This window comes from Anser anser (assembly GCF_964211835.1).
Source record: "Anser anser genome assembly, chromosome: 9".
Classification (NCBI taxonomy): domain Eukaryota; kingdom Metazoa; phylum Chordata; class Aves; order Anseriformes; family Anatidae; genus Anser; species Anser anser.
The window spans coordinates 2,577,465-2,601,745 of record NC_139729.1 but is presented as its reverse complement, the minus strand read 5'-3'; the positions used below and the strand labels follow the sequence as shown (position 1 = coordinate 2,601,745).

At 37.9% G+C, this 24,281-nt stretch overlaps 1 protein-coding gene across 8 annotated transcripts in view; it reads right to left on the bottom strand.

Annotated features, from left to right (window-relative positions):
- LOC310903822 (uncharacterized protein) overlaps positions 1 to 24,281 on the bottom strand; it is a 255,975-nt gene that overhangs the window by 66,902 nt on the left and 164,792 nt on the right. For 7 of the 8 annotated variants that reach the window (XR_014587839.1, XR_014587840.1, XR_014587841.1 and 4 more), the window contains 2 exons: positions 9,146 to 9,273; positions 1,169 to 1,434 (listed from right to left, as the gene is read on the bottom strand). The gene's annotated coding sequence lies outside the window, so the exon portion shown is untranslated. Of the gene's footprint in view, positions 1 to 1,168; positions 1,435 to 3,206; positions 3,240 to 9,145; positions 9,274 to 24,281 lie in introns of those variants that run through there. The other variant, XR_014587843.1, reaches the window with a different exon arrangement.

The following is a 24,281-nucleotide window of genomic DNA, read 5'->3' as shown; positions in this document are numbered from 1 at the left end:
AGTTTGGTCAGTTTAGTCTCACTCAGGCCTCTGTTGCTGCTATATTATAAATGCGATGTTATCTAGTATTTGAATTGCCAAATTTTGAACTTAAATATGTTACAAGTAAAACAGGCATGAAATGACACTCTGGAAAAGTATTTGAAAATTTAGGGAGAAATTAATAGCTTTCATGCAGTTTCCTCAGCTTGTAAATGTGAATCTACCTGCAATTAGTACTGAGTTGCTACTGTAAACGTTAAATAAGCTACAGTCACCAGATGACTATTTGTATTAAATATAATTATTGATGGGAAGGGAAAAGTGTCTTTTCCCCCCTAATTTGAGAGTTTAAAGGTTTAACTAACCTGTTCCTATGAAAATCTTGAAATTTGGCCAAAGATACCAGGATATTATACACTTTTTTCCTGCATCTATATTTATGTCCTATGGAAAATATAACAGTTTCTTTCTGGAGCAGTTAACATAAAAGGCCTTGGTCAAGAGAAGCTTTTCTCTTGCAAAAGATAATCTGCCATCAAAGTAATAAGTTTGACAATCAAGTGGTCTAATTGATTGAACATTTACAAATACTTCATAATTAAATTTGTGCCAAACTGTGAAAAAGATTAATGTTCCGCTTCCCCAAACTGTTTCTTCGTTTCTTCCTTTTTTTTTTTTTTGTGTGTGTGTGCATGTGTGAACTGAATCTTTGGGAACCCCTTCCAGTTGACGCATCATTGAGGTGGTTAAACACATTACACTATGGCAGTCTGTCACATCAGTGTTTCACACAGAGATACTGGACTTGACACATCTCTGGGAAAGGAAGTTAGACAATCCAGAGAGTCATGTTTCTTTTGAAACTTGAGATTTTGAGGACAGAACTTTCATCTACTTAATTCAGACTGCAGCAAGAAAACAAGATGTTGAAGTAATTATAATACAACTTTTTAAACATTAAAAATAATTTGCATGCAAATAATAGGGTCTTGTTGGTCCTGTCTATGGGTGGAAGTAACCAATGCTCTGAAAACTGCCCTTTCTATTTTGGTGAACCCCTCTAAAGTAGTTATGGCAGGACAATAGAGGGGATAGAATGTGACTCTCCAGCAAACAAAATACAATGCACTGCAATATTTTTATGCAGTAATGCCTTGAATGTTTTCACTAGCACATGAGCTCTTACCAGATCCTTTGGTGTCTGCGGAAATTTTGTCTACAACCAACCTTCTTGAGAGAGTGTTTCATTTGACTGCCAGGTGTTCTAATAGTCACATGAGAATTTGTAGTAGTTTCAGTGTTATATCTTCTATTTCCAAGGGAAAAACTGCAAGTTCATTAAAATACAAAGCTTAACTTCTGGAGCTGTGTAGAATATGCTCTTTTCCACTGGTATCAACAGCAAGAGAGGCAAAAGCAGGAAATTTTGGAACATTTAAGATGTCAGTATTCCTGTAATTACAAACAAAAAAAAAAGAAATAAATTATCTTTACCTTTTAGACTTTACCAGTATTCACTTGGTAATCTGCCATATGTATGAAACAAGAGTCCACTGAACATACACAAGATTGAATGAACCTTCAACTTTAACCAGAATGTACAACATCTTTTGTGTGGATTTTATCACCATAAATAAATAAATAAATAAATAAAAGTCAAGATTATAAACAACTATGTTTCAGTGTTGTAGTGCAAGAGAGTTAGGAATAGGACCTGGAAATTCTACTTTTTTAGCTTTAATCAGCATACAATAATGTGGATGAGTAATTAATATGGAAACAAGGGTGAAGATGGATTGCCACAGTTTGAGGAAAAAAGAGTGCCATCTGGACAACATTGCCAGCTCAAGATTATATGCAAGTCTCAGTTATTTAGTTTTTGTCTGTGACAACAGAGGATATGACATATATTAAGTCTGACAATAAAAAGGCCATGTTCGCAATGCTTAATATCAGATGATGCTTGAAAATATGACACTAGCTTTTATTATATTCATTGCATGCATTGTTTCTATTATTTAAAACTTTGTCAGAATCAAATTCATGATTTTAAGCACCTTGGGGTTAATAATAGCATTTGTTGAAACTTCTAAAACTTGCTACACTTCAGTGTGCTTATAGAGCTTTTGTGCACGGAATGATGGGTACTAAAATAAACTTAAATCTTCAGTGGATCCTACAGAATACCTTTTATTTGAATACTCCATGGCATCCTTGATCCAAATCTCATATCAGATTCATTCTCTCCCTCCTTTCATCTCAGAATCTCCTGCAAATAACCCTTCCACACTGGCAACAGCTTTCTTGTGATAAAGTCCTGCTTTTTACAATGTCCATCTCAGATCTGATTTTATACTGTGTTCAAGGCGTCATAGTGTTCTCTAAGATTTACACAGCTGTAGCAAACAACTTCAAAAATAACCACTTGATTTACCCCCAAATGCTCAAATTCTTCATCATGGACAGAAGAATCAAACACATTTAAAGGCCCTAGGGTCATGATGGTTTTTAATATAACATGCTAAAGTATGCATTAAAAAAAAAACAACTCTATTTCACCAATGCCTTTTCATCTGATCTCCACCTTCCGCCCTGTCTTTCATGCACTTGAAGAAACCACCACTACCAGAAGGGCAATAAATGACCACTGAGGAAAGCAAAAGAGGTGCTAAATTAACACCAAATTGACAGCTGACAGTTCTTCTCAGACTTTGCTATGGGCAGAATACTTATTCACCCTAGTTAATACAATCTTTCATGAGCTCCTATGAAGTTATAGATAATTTTTTTAACCCTCTGATTTCAGTCCAATTCCCAATTCCCTAAAGGATAAGGCCTAAACCTTCATAATACATGAATCTTAATTCTGATTTGAATTGTGAATGTCTTCTTTCCCTTTTACCCCAGCCCAGGATTCATTTTCCATGAACGAAATTCCAGGGAGAAAAAGTGCTTCTTTTTCCACAGCGACTTATGCTCATGCTAGGTGTTGTGGTTTAACCCGGCTGGCAGCTAAACACCACACAGCCGTTCGCTCACCCTCCCCCCTCCCTCTCTGGGATGGGGGAGAGAAACGGGAAAGTGAAGCCGGTGAGTTGAGGTAAAGACAGTTTATTAAGACAGGAATATAATAATAACAATAATAATAATAATAGTGATAATGATAATAGTATTAATAATAATAATGTGTAAGAAAACAAGTGATGCACAATGGAATTGCTCACCACCCGCTGACCGATGCCCAGCCTATTCCCGAGCAGCCGGCCCCCCACCCCGGCCAGCCACCCCTATATATTGTTTAGCATGACGTCAGATGGTATGGAATACCCCTTTGGCCAGTTTGGGTCAGCTGTCCTGGGTCTGTCCCCTCCCAGCTCCTGCTGCACCCCCAGCCTGCTTGCTGGCAGGACAGAGCGAGAAGCCGAAAAGTCCTTGGCCTGGTGTAAACACTGCTCTGCAACAATTAAAACATCAGCATGTTATCAGCGCTCTTCTCATCCTAATCCAAAACATAGCACCCTACCAGCTACTATGAGGGAAAATTAACTCTGTCCTAACTGGAACCAGGACACTAGGTTACTCAACCAGTTTGTGTTGAACTGAACACCAGAAAGGCAAACACCTTGGAGCAACTCCAGGGCTGCCCAGGGTACCTACGTCTCCCTAGAAGAAGAGGACGGGCTGGAAGTGGCACCAGCCAGCAGGCACTCTGCATATATCCTCATCAGCTTAGACAAGTTCCATGTAAGTTAAAATACAGCGAATTCATAAAGTGGGGCTTCATCCCTTAATGGGGACACAGACCTTGTCCGAGTCTCATCAGCTCAGTAAAACAGCCCGTTTCTTTGCCAAATTGCCTTATAAGGCCACAGCAGGGTCTGGATTTACCCATTACCACAGGGCTTAATGACCTCAAGCACAATGCTGAATTACACCTCCAATTGTAATTTCCATCTGATTAAGCACTGAAAAATGCAGAAGGCTGGATACATATATACAACACTTGTAAACGGAGTAACACATTGAGCATGCAGTATTTAACCCTCACTCAACACAACTCATGATTATTTACTGAGGCGTTCAGAAAGGAATGTGTTACTACAAAGCTACAGAACTGAAGAAACTGTTCTTTAACAAAAAGAAAAATATAAAAAATTACAAGTAAATAAAAATAAAATGAAGCACTTAGCAATAAAGTTTTAGAAAACCTATCACTGAAGTGATCTCATGAAGCAACTACTCCCACTTCCCAAACCAAAGTCTCACCAAAGTCATGACTGTGCAAGTAACTACTCAGGAACAGGAAGAATGGGTTCAAAGCTATGTGTTTGGCCTTAGCCTAAAGCAAAATAAATGCAAACTTGACAGAGCTCCATTTGCAAAATACTCATCAATTTTACTATTGTTGCAAAAGTGTCTACAGTTCAGCCAAATGATCATCGACTAGTCTAGAAGTTTATCTAAACTGGGCATCACAGTCATTAAAAAATTCAGTGCAAATGAGAGGTAGGGTATGGCTGCAGAACAATACTACCATTTTTAAATTACTAAAATAGAGCTTTGAGTTATAATAGGAACCAGAGCTAAAAGCTGAATGCCAGTCTTTTGTTTTGTTTTGTTTTAAGCTTTCATGTTGACCTCTGCTCTACACAAACTTAAATCTGTTTTACATCAGAAGCTGCAGGGACAAGAGAGTACATGGGAAAAGAACATGACTGGGAGTTTAGAGAGGACTGGCTGGATTTCTGAGCTCCAGTGGGATTGGTGACATAACTAAAAAGCAACAAACAGCAGGTGAGAGGAAGGATTTAAATATAAATAAGGACACTTTGAAGCCATAGGTTTTTATTGATCACTTTCACATTTACAAATCAAAGTCACTGTTTTTTAGAAAAATATGTAACTAAGAAAGAATCCAAAAGCCACAAAATACCAGGCAGAGAAAGAAAAGATATTAAAGAAAAGTAAAGACATGGAATAGTGTTGATATATACTCTCTTGCCTAAAAAAAACAACTAAATACCCTATTTTCTTTAATTAAAATTCACTGAATTATTTAAGGATTTCTGACTGAATTAAATATTAAATATTGAAGACACATCAAGATCTGACTAGTGGTGTGATTAGTGGTTTACGTAGTTATCAAGATCTGCCCATTTGGACCTGAATTCAGCCTCTAATTAGAAAAGTTATTAGAAATTCAGTCCCATAAATTCAGCATATACATACTCCATGCTTTAAAATGGTTAAATATATTAATTTACACAATTCATCCATTAATAAAAGACCAAGCTTCTTTTTTTTTTCTTTTTTTTTTCAGTATTCAATATATTCAGAGAGACTATGACCACATAAATGGCCATGGTTTAACAGATAGCTTTTGCTGTCATACTAAAGGTGCTGTTCACGCTCTATCCGTGGGATCAGAGTTCAAATAGCAGTGCATTCAATCTGGAAGAAAGTGGTGTTTACAATAGAGTAGTAATAACAGTTGCAGATAACAATCTGAAAAGCTGAAACCACTGAAACATGATGGCTTGCAGTTAGAAAATATTTGTGTGTTTTACCAGAATGTAACCCATTACCCTGCTGACTGGGAAAAATAAAAATCCAGTAGGAAAACACAAAATTAGATCAGAGCTCTCCTAAATGAAAAGAAATCCAGTCTTGCTGAACTGAAATGTGATCATTCGGATGGCATTTCTATCAGCTCATTCATTTAAAACTCAATGTAATGCTATGTTAGAGACTTTGCCTTAACAAACACTAATGTGTGTACGTGCAGGTTGGCTCACAGGGGCAGGTCCATTAGCAGGTCTGAGCAAACCGGCCTCTGTGGGGAACCCACAACTACCCATTGCAAACAGAGGCACAGATTCACCAGCTTTAGGCAGATAGCTGAGGTACTGGAGACAAAGTCTTACCACCTCGCAAAAGATGTCCAGTTTGTCATTGGCAGTGACCAAAAGTGGTTGCCTGGGAATTAGTGCAAGAAAGGAACTGTAGCAAAATTTAGCATTTTTTTCCCAGGAAACTCTTCCAGCCTCCAAAAATTTGCATCTCAGAGACTTCCTATTAGTCATCTTTAGTGGATTTCTCTTCCGTAAACTTGTCCTGTGCCCAATGAATCTTCACAAATGGTCAGTTCCCAAAACACACGGGGACATCACAGTCAGCACATGGCCATCCGCCGCATGCAGAACTCATTCTGCTGAGTCTGCAAATGCTGTCTTCATTAAATGCCCACACTTTCGGTATCAGAAAAATTGTGGGCACTTCTACCTCACCACATCAGTCATGATCTTCTAAAGTTTTTACATATCTCCCCTGCGTATCTTCCCAGCTCAGTTTCTCAGTCTGAAGAATCTGGTTTATGCAGCTATTCTTGGAGGGCTTTTCCAACCTTGTCTATGATTCTATTCCTTGTATAACGTATGTGAAGTCAGGACTCCATGCATCCAAGGTTGCCCTTCTGCTTCTCTTCCCGGGGGAGGGTTTTCATACACCTTCCCCTTGTGTGAAGGATTCAGCTTACTCATGTTGAATATTTGTCTTTTGTTATTGTTGTTTGTTTTGTTTTCCTCATAGAGAAAAGAGGAAGCCTTAATGACTGTTCTTTTTATCTAAGACCTAACTTAGATGTCAGGCTGGTGTTTTGAAGAAGGAAGAGTTAGATCAAATTTTACTAAATTTATCAGGTGAAGAGCTGAGTGTTTCTGTTTAGCAAGACAGAGAAATTCATGCTATTAATGGTTGCTATTTGACAGTGGTTTCTTTTCAGTACATGAAATAAGAAAGCAGAGCCAGTTCATTATGAAGATAGTAAAAGTTATAATAAAGCCAATATAGGCTGAATCCTACAATTGCATGTGGGAAATGTAACGTATGAAAATGCAACATCAAAGAAAAATGAGCAGAGAATGGAGAGCAGAGAAACATGTAATGAGACTAGTCAGACTAAAGTCTAAGAAAATTGGTTAAGGATTATAGAACTTTGGAAACGGTATCCTACAACATAAGTAGAAAATGGACTGAAAAGAATGAGACCCAGTCAATCTGTAATTATATTATAAGGACCTGAATAATTTTCCTCATTTTTCAGATGGAGAAACTGAGGCTCTAAGAGACACAGTAGTGACTGTTTCACTTGGAACAGCTCAAGAGATCTGGGATTAGACCCACCCCAACTTGTGTTTTGCCCACAAGTCTCTTCCAAATATTTTTCATATTAACTCTGGGTCTAGACAGAACCTAATAACCTGTCAGTGTGAAATTATTAACTCTCTTAACAGCAAAGGCAAGACGTGGGGTTTGTGGCCCAGTATAAATTCTTGCTGTTTGTGCAGTGTTAAATAAGTCAGTTGATCAATGGTGCTCTGATGATTTATTAACATCATGCTGCCAATGAGAACTCATGCTGAAACTTAAGATGGATCAAAATTAATTGTAAAATATTAAGGTGAATATTTATCTTTCAAGGACTTATAGAACCAATTGTGCATTTATAATATATTAACATAGAAAGCAAAATGCATCTGAATAATAAGGACTGTATCCCTTCCACCAGTTCAAAGCACTACCAACAGCACTAATAGCAAGCAATTGTTTTATCATGTTTTCTTGCAATTCCACAAAAATGGCTTGATATCCCAGTGTCGGAATCAATTCTGATGTTGCGAACTAAGTATCTTTGTTTTTCAAAAGACAAAAAAAAAAAAAAGCCCTAAATCTAATTTCAGTTGGATATGAGTACATTGCTTTCGCATTTCAATGAAAAAATCTAAACGGCATGAATTCCTCAGTGAACAAAATTTGGGTATTATTAAAACAGATTAAAAAAAACACTGCAAAAAGTATTTTTTCCTCTCATGAAAGATTCACAATGCCACACTGCCTTGGTTGGTATGATTATTTCTAAAATTTGATTAATGATTTATGCCTCATTTAGGGTGATGCTGTACCTGCCCGGTACAGATTTATTTAGCAGCAGTCTGCTATACCAAGAGACTGCTGTTCTCCTTTTCTTTTATATATCCCTGGGAAACTGGTCCATAAACAATTACCATGCACTGAAAATCATATGGAATACCAAGCAGAGCTTATCTTATGAGCCTTTAATTATTTGCACTGCCATTAACTTTGGTGTATTTTTACAGTTCAGATCCATACCTTTTAAATTAGAAAGAATTGTATGAGGAATCTGGTGCCATATTAAGAGTTAAAATATTTGTTATTATACTTCGGACTTACCCAGGCTTTCATCTGAGATGCTTACTGTGGTCAAGTATTATCTTTCCCATTTCGCTCTCTAAGAACCTGAACCACAGACAGACTGAGCGCCTTCTAACACCGTTGGCAAATAGTGCAGACCAGAAGAAGCAGATATACAGAGCAAAACAGTTGACACTGAGGACGAAAACCCTACATTATAAGCATTTCTTTAAAAAACAAACAAACAAAAACCAAACAAAAACCAACTTTGGACTAGGTCTTGTCTGATCCCACAGACTGGGTGCCTATTAGTAGCTGGACTCCACCAAGATGTAGTCCTGGAGCACGTCTGCTTTACTTTTATCCAAAACTAATTCCGGTTTATGTAACCGAGACAGTTCCTCAACATGAATGAGGGCACAAAAAGTGGAGATAATCATCATTACAATGTCAGCTGGACAGAGCCTGATTCAAAGCCCTGTGGAGTCAGCAGTGAGGTGAGAAGAGGGCACTTTCCAGAAGCTTCAGTAAAACTATTTTTTGGCCACCAGAATTAATCATTTGGTTGACACATCTCCTTGGCTAGGCCTGCATAGATACAATCCACAGCTCCTGGGTTCATATTCTGCCTGAAATCCTGCAAAACTTGCTTCATACCACACATCATATCGTGCATTAAAACTATCCACATGACAGGCAGTCTTCCAGAGATAACAATAATCTTCAGGTGATGCCAACAATTTGTACTTACTGGTTGTGTGAAGTGCTCTGCTGAGCCCAGCCACTCCACACAGTCTGCTGAGCAGCAAGAATAACAGTCTCCAACTCTGCTATCCTCTGTCAGCTTTCTTAACTGTTTCAAGAAATTAGTTCTAAGGACTTTGCTATAACATTTACATGAAAAGACAATGTACTTTCTAGCTCCCTGATAAATGTATTAGATTATACTCACACATCATATGCTAGGAGACTACTTGCATATCTCAGATACCAGGGAGTTTTCCATGCTTCCAGGATTCAGAAATCTGGGAAAGCAGTAAAATTTAGATTTCCTGAGTCAGCCTCGGTGGATTTCCATGCCTGTGTAAAGAAAATGAACATTGAGTTTTGTTTGTCATCAGAGACTTGCTCTATCTGTGATGAGAACAGGATAACTGGGTGGTCCTGTGCAGACCCATGAGCTGGATTCAATGATCCTAGTGGGTCCCTTCCAACTCAGGATATTCTGATTTTTCCACTGTTAGCTTTACTTTGGATAGACAAGGAGAAAAGAAATTTAAAGCTAGAGAGAGACAGAAGTCAAAAAGTATCAGAAAAGCTCCAGAACAAAAATCTGAAAGAATCTCAGTTTCATATAAAGAGGCAGCAGATTAGTTTGTTTACTCTGTTTTGACTTGAGGGATTTTCCTTCATGTGAACAAAGCATACCCGAAACATGCCCCTTCTGAGGATTTTCACCCAGTCAATGTTTCAGTCTAATGTAGACCATAAGAAATCTGGCCCTGAGTATTGTCCTTATACCCCAAAATTTCCAAGGTCTGGAAAAAATTTTTGAGTTTTACATTGAGTTTTGATTTACAAAGGTTTGCATGTGTATGCAGGGCTTTTTATACAGAGATCCATTCCAAAGCAGGTTAAGGTACCTACATGCTATGTAGACATAGCTGTTGAGGCTTTTTTTTTTTTTTTTTAAATCAAAGAATACAAAAGTATCATTTAAAAGTTGACAAGGATTTAGGACCTATTTTTTAGCCCCTTATGCCACCAATTGCTACCTTGTACCTAATAAAATATAGTAGAGCAATTCAAGTTGATCTGCAGGCACTATAACTCCTACTTCAAATCTACCTAAATACAAAAAGTAATAAATTACAGTGAGTGATCCCTGCTTTTTAACTGGCATTCCAAGTCCATTTGCCTTTCTAATGTATTTTGAAAAAGATAAATGCTCAACACTTAAGCTGCACATAAGCTTCTTGCTCCTTTATATTATTCTCAATAAATAAAAATATAAATGCTTGTGGTCATGCAATTTGACCTTTGAGTACATGGCACTATAAATCTAGTCATGATGCATTTCCCTTGAAAATAAATAAAACCTTTTATTTTAAAAATCCAGGACAAAAAGGTTCTTTCTTAAGGACATAAACACCTAATAATCTGAACAGAAACTTAGCCCAAAAAGTAAAGACGGTAAAAGCAACAATTGCTCCAGGACATGCATACTAACTGGATAAATGTTCTCCATGCCAGACAGAAAGCAAGCCCTTAGATAGGAAATTCTATGGGACAGAACTGATCTATCCTCAGCCTAGAGCACCATGCCAGCATTACCTGGTACTTTGTATTTATTGCAGGCAAATTTGGTATGGAACTAGTCCTCTGTATATCCCTCCTCATATTTTCTTGCGATTCGTATTCTTCCAATACCATTTCTTGTCCTCTGCTTTTATGATTCCTATCATACTAACATCAAATCTCCATTTCTTACCTGTCAATATCTCTACTATCTTGCAAACCATTCCCTTTAAGTTCACTCTTACTCTTTTCACAGTGGCAGTCCTCTCACTCAGGATGCCCCTTTTTCTCCAAGGTTGTCATTTTCTGTAGAAAACCCCAAGGGAAACTATGCATTTCCTGAATATATCATAACAAAAAGTCTCTGGTCTCTCTCTGTTTTTTTTTTTGATATGCATATGGGTACTATAATATTTGTATATATACTATTTAGTCACCTCATCACAGGAAATTCCTTAAGGTGTAACCGGCACCTACCTATATTCTCCTCCATAACATTAAATTGTCATAAGCTCTTTGAGTTTAACTATCACCACTTGCCAGTCACTGCTTTTAGTTTTTAATATGTTAAACATATTAACACCATTTGCACTCTAAGCACTAAGAGCACACAGAGATGTTTACTTTCCATACATAATTGTGTTTAAGATAAAAATAAATTGAAGAAAAATTAAGAATAAAAGAAGCAATAAAGGATTTTCATGAACAGGATCAAATAAAAAGTATATAAAGGAATATCTGTATTGTTTTGATTACTCACACTATTCCGATCTTATGTCCTCTGCTTCACAACAGAAATCATTCTCTTGCTCTAACTGAAGTTGCCAAAATATAGTCTTCATCAACATTGATTCAACACATCATCATCTAAAACAAGGTGATAAAGCTGGTATTTATATCTGTCAGGGGACTGACTACAGATGATGACAACAACCATCTCAAAAGGTATAATTCTCTGCCAGTGTGTATCAGTATTTTTCTTAATTATTTCTGACATTTTATCTATTACTCCAAGGACTTTCTCAGAGGGTGGAAATAAAGGGAAAAAAATTGCTTTTGTGCCATAGATGAAGAAATACATCTTCTGCAAGTAATTCCCAGAAGAAATCTTGGAAATCTTATGGGGTCAGGAAAGAGGTAAGAAAATAGTATTTGTCACCCTTGCTGAACTGGTCACCTAAACTTTACAGTAGCACCTGTGACTTATCTGCCGCTCCTCAGGCAGGAAGAAAAGTGAGAATAAAGAAGTATATGGGGGAAAAAAAGAGCATCATGAAAGTAAGTATCACCTGGCAACCTGCCTAAAGCTTTTGGTCTTTGAGCTACTTATCTCCTGTTTCTCCATTCCTGATGTCCATTCACTTCAGTTATCAGAAACCATACACAGCAAAAATGAAAAACCATATAGCTGAGGTTATGGCAAGGACAAAAATGCACCAAGCTTAGGACCAGCAAATAATGTTTGAGAGTAGCCGGGAGAAAAATTTTCCAGCTGACGAATTGTACAGATGCAATACGAGTGACCAATGTTCACTATCTACAGAGAACAGTAAGATTAGATGAGTCACAGGCAGGCAGCTCACAAAACCGAAAGATGCCTTGAAAAAAGCACACAAAAAAGCTTGTTATAAGTCACTGCTTTTGACATGAGTTTGATGCAGAAAGGACAACAAGTTGCAAAGAGCAACTTGTCATAGAGCCCTAAAGACATTTCAAACACAGTTGGCTGCTTAGCTTAATGACACCATTATTAAATTCAAGATAAGTAAAACAGGCTATAGCAGACACGAGCTTCCTGTTCTTATCTTAAAAACCAGAAAACACTGCAGCTGTCCCAGAGCACTATATAAAAAAAAACTCATCATCTGGTTTCCAGCCTTGGAGCTAGTTTCTGCATAGTCTTCTCTCACCCTCTGAATCCTCCATCATCCTCTGTTGATGACCCACCGGCATGAACATAGTGATCAAAACATGAATTTCACATAGTTGGTGGACCTGTTTTATATTGCATTACATGGATACGAATCAAGTTAATAGCACTCCATGGAAGCTCATATGTATAGAAATATATTGCTAGGTATAACAGTGTTTCTAACAAGGGTTAGGACATACCAGGAGCATGTGAATTATTCAGCATTTAACAGAATGAAACACGTAAGTTTCAGATATTCACTGGTCAGGTGGTTTGTCCTTATTCTACACTCAATGAGAAATGAAAAATGACTTTCTCCCCTTCTTCTAGTGTTGGCTACATGGTGGCCTGCCTTTAAGAAGGCATTTACTGCCTACCTCTGAGAGAGAGAAGAGGAAGGGTGAGTGATTTTCATGCCCTGGCACTCATTGTAGGCTGTTTAATTTGTCAGGACTACTAGGCCATGGTTTTGTGCTTTGACAGGTTTTTGTTATTCCTGCTAATCCCATTTCTGTTGTGTAATGTGCGTGGCAGCATCTGGTGACAACAGAATAGAACACCTAATTGTGAATGAATACAGAGCGCCCTGTTCTGCCACATTGCCTGTTGCATTATTTTTGCATTTTTATGGCTGAGGGTGGGCTTCCAGGAGCTGCAAAGCAGACAGCCCATCGTTGTAATCAAATTTGCCATTTGCATGTGTGTGTTCTCAGCAGCCTTCATGCTTCTACGGCCCCCAGGATTCCCTGACTTTGGCTTTCTGGCTCCCTCTTCTGAGTAGAGAGGATGATCATACCTATTTATTAAACAACCTCTCTTTACAATTAAGTCACAATATGAAGCCGACGGTTTTAAGTGCATTTGGGTGTGACTGAAGTGAGCAGAAGGTGGGGTGGGTGGATGCAAGACCTGCACGACTGCTGCCCCCACCCATAGCACAGCTTCACTCACTTGCTGGACACAAGGACCAGCCGCTGCCCGCAGATCCCCTTGCCGTCTGAGCATCTATTTATCTGCTCCACCTGTTCTGATATTCCAGTGGCTCACTGACTCCAAGTCCTATTCCACTTTGCCACTCAATGCATACAGGGCATACAGAGCAAGCATGGGAACTCTGGGCTATGCTCAGTATTGCTCATGTAGACAAGCTTAGCTCCTTGTAGAGTACAGTGACTATAAAAGCTCCCAGAAGGCAAGACTATATTATGTTTTTAAACAGTGGTCTTCCAGACTTCAGAGGAAGGAGTGGAGTTCGATAAATTTAAAATTTCCTGAGAGTAGATTACTGATTTAATCAAATTCTTACACAAATACTCTCCTGATAGGATGATCAGATGGCTTCACCTCTGTGTGACCTAAACTGGTTCCAACTAATATTGGTATAACAGCAAAATGCCCTCACTTAGAATGAAAAATGTCTGAAAATATCATTTTGGAAGAAGCTTGGATCATGGCTGACAATTGGTGTGATATAGTTACCTAAAACATGCACAGATCAGAGTGGTATTGAGTTTGACAAAATGGACCAAGGCTATTATTTTATAGAACAAAATATTTTGAAAAGAATGATAAACCTTTCTGTCAAGAGGTCTCTATGTATTTTCAGCTTAGATTATTATCAGTCACAACCACAAGTATTGCATAGCAAGACCGAAAAAATTTACTGCCAAAATCAATCTTCCAGAAACTGTCAAAAGATTAATTAAGACAAAGCTCTAAAAACCCAGAGATCTGAAATACATGACTGACAACATCAAAGATAAAAACTTTAAGGAGGGTGTCCAGAATTACCAATTAAAATGCAGACTAGAATTTTCTCCTGTAACACAATTTTTCTCTCAGTAAACTACACAGCTCTTCTGTATTTACCACAATGATACAGAATCAAAACATGAAACCTGTTGGATATGGCAACCTAAAAAAGATCTAAGGCTGGTATAAAATTTAACTGTTTATTCACACATTTTTTTTTTAATCTCGTCTGTATTATAGGATGTTGAATTTACTAAGTTTAAAAAAGGTGGTCAAGCAGTAACAGTAAATGTGAAAGCAGTTTCAGGACTGAAGCATGAAGCAGCATACAACTCACAAATGAAACTAAGATCTTGTCTTACACTTTCTCTTATCTGCTACAGTTCAATTCTAAACTGAGTTCTAAAGAAAAATAAGATAATGTGAAAGCAAAATATTTATCTATGCTATGCATACAAAATAGGGAAGCAAGGGAGAAATGTTCCTCCTTATCAAAGACTTGTATTAGATGTATCCTTCTTCTAAGCATCTGTGGACAAGTTCCCCTGAAAGGATGCCTTTCATCAACTATGGGAGCTGTTATTCGTTATCATCATCTGTTTATAATCAATGAGAACAGCTGAATGCTCAGCACTCTTGAAAACCAAACCAATTATTTAGGTCAGTAGTTTTTAACCTTTTTATATTTGTAGACTCTTAAGCATTTTCCAGTGGATGTGAGGTTCTGTTAGAAATTTTGCTCATGTAGATAGCTGTCACTTTATCTGGCACTTACAACAAACTGTCTAGAATTTATCCCTTCCCCTTGCATCACTTTAAGAAAATACTCTTAGTCTCTAAGAAAAAAAAATACCACATTAATCAAACAAATATATTTTTGCCTAAATTAAAAAAAAAAAAAAGCATGCATGAATCCAAGCATTTTAGTCACCTTGATAAAACATGCAAGTAAAATTTCCTCAGTTTGTATCTAAAAGTCACACAAATTATTTTGATTACAACCCAGGAAGGATGCAGTTCTGCTGGTATTGCCCTCAGCTGGCACAAGCAGTTGGTGCTATGCCCCAGTCCTCCTGATCCTGCTTATTGTGATCAGTGAATTGTGCTGTGGATCCAAGAGTGATCAAGGGGGACAAACACCTTTAAATCAAAATTGCTCTCAAAAAGTACTTTTGTGACACTGTATCCCAATAGCATTGTTCATACTACAATTCTCCAGAAAATTTTGAACATGGTTTTGAACAGAGAGGGAGGGAGAAGATTACAGGCAAGCAAGAGACAGCCCCAATTCCCTAATTCGGTCACAACAGTACAAATTAAACGGTTCCAACTGCATCCAATATGTGACTTTATATTCCTAATCGTGCAGTAGAACAAATGTGAGACAGATTGGGGCTGCCTTACGAGGGAGCATTGGCTGAGATCTGGCCATGCAAGCTTCTGCTGTCCCACCTAAAGGTACCTTCCACCTTTACTGGAGACCAGTAGCAGCAGAAACTGTTTCAGGAACACAGGCTGTGTGCTAGGATCATTCTGCTCAGAAACAGCACTGTGTCAAATAAGAATTGCTACAGCAACCACTCATGAACACAGACTGAACAGACAAGACAGCTGTTTGCAAGAATTTAAAAAAATATCTAATGCCATTTTACTGCTTATTATAATTACTGGAATACAGAGATTGCATATATTTTACTGTATCTTCACTAAACTACTGTGGACATATTTGTACAGACACTGTGTCTAATGCAGAGTTGCATTTAACAGAGCAGGCTCTTAAGGTTCCCAATCAGTTCAACCTCTGGCCTCTTAAGCAACCAAGGAGAATACCTACATCAGCTCTGTGGGGGCTTTGGTAATCCCTAACACAAACCCCCTGGGAAATGCTCTGAACCAACAAACTCATTTCACATGTTGGAAGCCACCAAACAACTGGAGCACTACTTTAGCAAAGTAGCTGCTGAAAAGTTCCTACAGGAAAAGCAGGCTGGGGAGGGGGGAAGAACTATCCTGGTTTTAATGAAAACAAACAAACAAAAACAACCGACCAACCAAACAAACAAACAAACAAAACACTTTAGGCCTGACTGCTGTATTTAAATTAAATCTATTTGCTTTTTACACAGTTGAATAGATGCTTTTTAATTATTGCTAATTGTTTAAGATATTGTTGTATGCCCCTGAAGATTTAAACAGAATAAATTTAATTCCTTTAAAATCTCCTTCAGCTACAAGCAATACAGTAAGAAGCCCCATAGGTATGGCAGTAAAAATAACCATAAAGGCATAAGCATTTAAATGAGGAGAGCATGGAATACTTCCCCATAAAAAGAGAAAAGAAAAGAAAAGAAAAGAAAAGAAAAGAAAAGAAAAGAAAAGAAAAGAAAAGAAAAGAAAAGAAAAGAAAAGAAAAGAAAAGAAAAGAAAAGAAAAGAAAAGAAAAGAAAAGAAAAGAAAAAAGAGAAAAGAAAAAAGAGAAAAGAAAGAAAAAAGAGAAAAGAGAAAAGAAAAAAGGATTAAAAGCTAAGACAAGAAAAAAATAAGAAAAAAAAAGGTATGTGTTTTGGAGACACAACAAGCAAACCATGAAACACACAGTTGAAACATTTAGGATGACTAAGAAAAAGGTCTATGTTCACTTGTTAAGGAATGCGCTAAGGCAGACTAAAGCATATGAATGGCCCTTTCACAGGTCACAGATTCTATTCAGTTCTTGGACATTGTTATTATCCAACAGAAATAGATGGGCCTAATTAATATTCTGAACATACCTGAGAGTACATTCTTAAGGAAATCATCCTCTGGTGGTTTAGGTTTGTCGTGTTTTGGGGTTTTGTTTTTTGTTGGGGTTTCTTGGGTGCTATGTGCTTTTTGGTTTTGTTTTTAACAAACAGCAGACATTACAAATAGCTTCTGGTTAATAAAGTATAAACATAATTTTAGTGTTAAAAGTTTAATAAACAGTATACTTCTGAATATATTTGTTTATGCAAATACTTTTTTTTTTTAATTTTAGTAAACAGTTTTGGCATGTAGATTAAAGCTGAACTGCAGACATTTTGCAAGCAATTATATTCTTGGCACTTTTCTGAACATAATATAACAATTACCACAGCAACTGCATTTTTATCAGAGCACTCCAAGCACGCTGCAGGTTAGTATCAGTGTTCAGCAACTTCAGATAATATTTCTAAGATGCTCATGTTTAGCCAATTTCAAATGTAGCAGGCAGCTTCTGCTATGAACTGAGTTCTGTGCTTTTAAGATAATGTGGTTATACAGGCCCTGATCTTATATATAGCTGGACCGATGTCCCCCTTACAAAATCCTGCTAAGCTTGACGGGAGTCAAGAAAATCAAAATGCAGGGCCAGCTCCACAGCAAGAAAGATGAACTCCGATGACAAAGTTAACTTTCCAAGGAGCATCACACACTGCACAACTAGGTTAGGATCCCAGCTCTCCTATGGTGTGATATTGGATGAGCCTTCCCCTTGTACAGCTTGTCTGTTTACATAATCAGTTTTGGAAAGCATGTGCTGTTGATGAGTGTTTGCCTGGTACACTGCCCTAAAATGATGTTGTTACTACCCTAATGTACCCTGGATTTTAAAGATACACAGTTTGGTTTCAATTATGTGACGACTGCTGAGCGATCCCAGAAAGAAATAACCTCATTTTTTGAGACTTGATTCCTCTCACTGCTGACCCTTGCAGGAGTTTTGCTGTTGACTTCACAGGGAGCAGAAGCAGGCCCAGAAAATGGATAATCGCCCTGAGTCATCTGAACTGTATCACTGCATTTTGAATTCAGGACACTGCTTCAATACAGCGACTTGTTCTCATCTTAAATGTCTGGATGGCATACAAATATAGATAAAAGTAGATGACTAATTATCACATCTATTCTCAAGGCATGCATGGAGGGAAGCAGTAAAGAGGCGGGGAAGTTTGTGAGTTACTCCCACACATAAATCCTCTATGTGTCAATGGGTGAATAGACACTACTTTAATCTATTGTGCAAAGCTCTTTTATAACAACAATAAGCTGAAACAGAGAAAAGACTATATTAGAAAGGCAAATATCAAAATACATCACTACTAAAATGCTTGCAGGTAATCATGTAATTCAGTTCTGTAGTACACCCAGAAATAGGAGTCAAGTGTTTTGTACTCAAACCGTAATACGGCATATGTGGAAAAAAAAAATCCTATTGAAATAAATAGGCCTATTCATTTCAGAGACAGTGAAAAAGAGACGAACTTTCTTTGTCTTGCCACTTTAGGGCCCCTTGATAGCATTTTCCTTTTTTATTGTCTTTTAGATATAGATGCCCCTCTGCTTAAGTATCACCGAAGCTACTAGTAACAAATACCTAAATATATAACAGATGCGTAAGTGCATCTTGGGATAAATACATTATGGACAATTAACTGTCATCATACCCCTCAATTACATTTTCACCCGCTCCTGTAGTGTACACCTGTGGCTTGTTAGTAATGTAGTAAGTGTTGTAAAGCAACTCTAAGGTTCAAAGGTAGCTCTGCAAAAATCTGTTTTCCTCTTTTCTTAAATGTGCATTACACAAACAGAGAAACAAACACAAGCAAAAAAGAACACTACCTTTTCTTTTACCAGCTGACACTTGATCAAGTGAAAAATTTTAATTTTCCTGCTGTGTCATACAGGAAAGACCCTTTGCATGAAGTAGCAGGCCTAATTCTGATTTCACTAAGGTAATAATTAATCTAGAGAAGCAGCAAGTGAAACTCATTTTGGCACATTTTGTAACATTATTTTATATGTCACATTTCTCAGCTGTGAGGGGATAATATAATAATCACATACAGCATTTGAGATAATTTTGTAACGTGCATGATTTTTAATCAAAAGTAAAAGAAGTTATTAGAAACACAACTAAAACTGATACATATCTAGGCTACAGTATAACTGTCTACAGCTTTGCAAAATGAATATGTGTGTAAGTTAAAGTAGCTATTGGATATCCTTACTATAATCACACTTTAACCCATAATAGTTCCTGGAAGGATTATTTGTTGTTAAATATGTGAGCGGCATAATTCAGTAAGCTCTATATATGACATTGATGGAATGCCTGTAAAGAAAAATATTAAACAAAAGTATACTGTACAAATGGTCTTACAATTGTAGCTAGAAGCAAATCCAGCACAGCAATACTTGTTCTGGTTAATATCCCAGTGGCATTAATACGTATGTGTTACTGGTATATTTGTTTATGCTTTAGTTTTATATTATCAACATAAAGCTTTTTTTATTCCTCTCCTGTATGCTTCCAATGTTAGTTACTATCTCTGTTAACAACTCTGGGCTACTGCATTACTTGGGAAGGGAAACACAGACAATCTGAGGCTTTTCTGAGCTTCAGGAGGAAAGATAGGGTGAGCTTTGTAATCATTCACATCACTTTCCCAATATACAAGGGATGCCACCCAAAACCTCACATGCTGGATTCCAGCTGACCCATTCCAGCTGGCTGAAGCACCCTGGCTGCATCCAGCTGGGTTATCCGTCCTCACCTGCTCCCCACACAGCAGACAACACCTTCTAGCCACTGAGAGCAGTGAGAGCACTGCCACCACTTCTGAGTGCTGCACCCTGCAAGTCCTGCGCCATGGCTCACTGAGCAAAGCTACTCTCACAGAGTTCCCTCACCAGCCAGAAGAACAAAACGTAATCATTCTTTCTGGTTCAAAACTTTCTCAACAGACAGGACATTACTAGTCATACTTATGGTACCAATCCAGAACAAACCAGGCTATTGTGAGTTGCCACCTACATTGTCACTGCTTTCCATCGGTCCTCAGTATTGATGGGTTGAATTATCTGAGTAAAACTAATCATACTCCTAGAGTGGGATTTCTTGTTGGAGCAGTGACAGTGAGATATCTACTTCCTCACCAATAAGTTTCAGCAGAGGTTCTTAATAATAGTTTTCTTTTTAGCAAAAGAAAGCCTTCAAATCTTCAGATAGTCTTTCTCAAATCAATCTCAAATTTATAAACGTAAAAGCCAACAACTTCATCCATATAATGAGCAGTGATGGCAGCTGACAGTTCTACAGCTTTTGGCAGCTTCCTTTAATCATGTTGTTAGTTCTTTGCTTGTCTTTAAAATGGTCTGTGAAGCAAAGCTGAAGGACAGGACAGCGAGGTATTTACAGATAACACTGAAGAACAGCATTTCATTCTAAGATGCAAGTGACTTACCTGAGAGGTTGGTATTTATTTATAGGCAAGAATCAAATATGCATGGCTCGATCAACATTGACGCAAGGACTGTCAAGTGGCAATGTTTCATTGTGTTCAAGCAGTCCTGTAAAGAACTGGGTTATCTGAATAAATGATAACAGCCACTGGCCAGTCAGCATAAGCTGTGAAGAGTTACAGCATCTTACTTTACTAAATCCATTGTTTCCACAAAGTTTAATCATAGTTGGCTGACACAAAACCAAATACAACCTGTCTTGCTTAGCAATGGCTGTCAGCTAATTTGCATTTTGCAATCATATATGAACAAAATATCACCAAACAGCCACTCTAAATGGGTAGGAGAAAGAGCAAGAGAACAGACAAATACAAATATTTGGAAAGTGTTAGCACTAGCTATATGAGGAAAATACTTAGTAGGAAAGGAAAGTATGGTTAAATTCAGGAAAACCTTCTGCTACGTGCTATATACAAATCCACCGATGTCTGGATGCCTCATTGCTTGGAAGAGTTTAAAAAAAAACCTGAAAGACCAGACCAAAGACCAGAAAAATGTGTCATGAGGAAAAATCCTACAAAATCCAGAACCTGGACTGGATGATCTAATAGGACACCCTGATTTCTAGCATTCTTTTCTTGGCAGCTGTTCACCTCTTTTGCTAAAATACTGGCCCCATAAAAAGAGTTGCCTGTCTTTCCTGTCTCAGATATTTTTTTCTCTATGATTAGAAAATTTATCAAAAAAATAAAATCTCAAAAAAATTATCTCCTTCAGACACTGAACTGCAGTATATGAACTGCAATGCTATGGGATTCTAAACTCTGTAATGATGATAGGAAACACCCTAACATCTATTGTCTAAGCACTTCTATTGACTAGCCAGGGCAAAATTAGTATCAGTAGCATTTACACTGTTCTATAAATGGCCTGAGCAAATCTCGTAACAAATCCACAGTATAGTTGGAACTCATCTGTTCTTTGCACTTCCTACTTTGCAGATGAGACAGTCTCAAAAGACAGGGTAGGCTGAAGACTGGTTGGACAACTCTATAAGAGAAGTCTCAAGACTCTTGTCATTCTAGCTGTCTAAATTACTTAAACAGGACTCAGAGGGATTTAAAGGGGAGAAACGACATGACAAACAATTATATTCTAACACACTATTTATAACAATGCCCTTTCAGATTACTGTTCCACTCAGACTGACACATTACTGTAATCCCAGGGATAAATCAAGGGACTTAAGAGTTAGATCGTGCACAGCTTGTAGGCATAAAAAAAAAATAAGAATAAAGAACTGACATTCAGGAAATATAGAGCGACTCAAGGATAAATTCTGCTGGGATGAGCTTAATTTATCAATGTCAATAACAACGGTGAACACATCGCAAGAATACATGCATATTAATTGAAAATAACTCAGATTAAATCACTGCAGTTTGACATTTGGAGATAGGCACTTTATCTTTTCAAGAAAGAGAGCACTATAAAATCTTTAATCTGAAAACACATCTTAATTGCATGTTATCACCTCCTAATTGCTTCTATATTATATTAAACATTTTGCTAATTACTAGCCTGATCGTGGTGTAAATAGCTTGAGGCTAGAGCTCATAACCAGCTGAAGACAACTGGGCACAATGAGGGCCACAAAGAAGTTTATCACTTCGGTGTATTATCACGGACTTCCATCATTATCAGTGTCTATCACTCTTTATCTCTGCTTCCCTTGTGAGATAAAGAAGAGAGGCAATAATGTAGATCGGAGGTTGGCTTGCATTTCAGTTAATCCATCTATTTCTAGCTCTAGATTTCTAATATTCCCTGGAGACAAAAGTTGTCTGCCTACTGCTGTCACTAATATACTGCTTGAAGACTGAGGCCAGAATGCTATTTGCTCTACCACAACGCTGGGTAATGGAGGTGCTCTTGGACAGCTGGCGGTGCACGATGCATCTGAATCCAAAGGACATGGATGAAATGCATTGCTGTGAGCAATCTACCCACTTAGCTTCAGAACCCACGTAATACACACACAATGCATAGACAGCATGGCAGGCAGCAGTTTGTGCATTCATCAGGAATGAAAATTATTTATGTATAGGTAATAAAAGTGATTATACAAAAATGCCAGGTGACCTAACAATGCAGGCACTCATTTGGGCAGCAACTAATAATATAGGCACAGTAATTGGTAATTACTGTTACCTGAAATTAGCAGACCAAAATATTTTTTTTTTTAAAGGAAAACAATTTTATCCAACATCGCATTCAAGAATGAAGTGACTTTGTGAGTTACAAACTGCAAGGTAAAACAGAGCCTTATAAAACATGATTTCCATTTACCAAAGGGGAAAAAAAAAAAAAGGCGAGAGCAAATCATTTGGGCAGTACTCAGTTAAAATAGTTTTTCTTGCCTTGGCAGAACATAAATTTGGCAAGTGCAAAGAGAAGGTGGTGATACGTGGCCTATGAATTTTTCTCCCTCTGTTTAAATTCGACTTTCACTGCAGCTACTTAGTCTGGCCTTACTGTAAAATGCCAGAGGCCTAAGTTTGCCTCTGCTTATAAAAGCTTACTTTTTAATCCTTCTTTGCATTGTGGCAGCAGCAAAGGATCCATGCCTGGAGCTTCATTTGATAGAGGAAAATAACTCACAACTTCTTTTACTGAGCAGAAAGTTTACAAGTCAGGCAGAAAGAAAACAGACTGCAAATGAGGGAATATGAAAGACAGATGAGTTTAGGCCTGAGTCACGAGATGCCAAAGCAAAACATTCTCAGCTCCAAACTGTTTTTCTCACTGAAGACCACACTTCATGAAATTGCATACAATCAAGCAATAAGTAAGCAGTGCATAAATCTGAAGAAACCTTGCCCTCTTCTCCACAGAGGCTGACTCCTCAGTGTTGGGACCCATGACCCTTTCTCCAGCAAAACCAGGGGCACCATCCCTGCTTCGGCCTTTCCCCCTCCTAGGACCTTCACACCTCCTGGACTCTCTTCTATGCCATTTTTTCCATAATTTATTCCAAGAGATATATCAAACTTTACCTAAATTTCTGTTTTTCGAAGATTTGAACCTGTGCTTTCTCAGGGTTATCATAAAATAAGTCAGAGAAGTGCGGTTAAATAAGGCACAAGTGCTAACCCTGGCCCTGGACACTGCCTGTCGCTTAGCTCGTGCTCATCTCCCCTGTGGCTGCTGTGACTGCTTGCTGTCCCATCTCTGCACCACACTCCCTTCAGTGACTCAAGTTTCAGCGTGACATTGACAGGAATCTTGGGCTGTGAAAGACTGTGTGTCAAATCTTCAGAAACCGGGCTTCCTGTCAAAATTTCTCGGCTGCGATCATACAGAGGAATGAAATACAGCACAGCTAACCTGAAGGAGGCAATGATGCAGCAATGATGCACAGCTGTTTTATTGCCTGGTACAGGTAAGACATTTTTAGGGAATATATTCTGCCTTTTAATGAGCCCACAGCAGAAGGCCCTGGATTTATCTCAGCTGCCAGAATCCTTTCACTCTTTCAGGTTCTTATTATCTTTCTCTACTTCCTTCTCTCTTTGTTTCTAGGCTGTGTCTGTTAAAAGTGCCTCAGCCCCTTTCTTCAGCTCCTAAGCAGTCTTTAGAGGTGCCTCTGCTTTCCCCAAGAATTTCTTAATTTGCCTTCTTTACTTCCTCTTAAACCTATGGGAAAGCTGTGCTGTATTCTTGCCTGCCTTTGTATCCAAAGCAAGGAGAGGGAAAAATTTCCTGGTGGAATAAATATTCTGCCATGGAAGGCTGGTGCAAGGACAGGCCCCATGTGTGGTAGCACGTGGTTTTAAGAACATCTTATATTAAAAGACAGGGGTGCACACAGCTTAAAGGA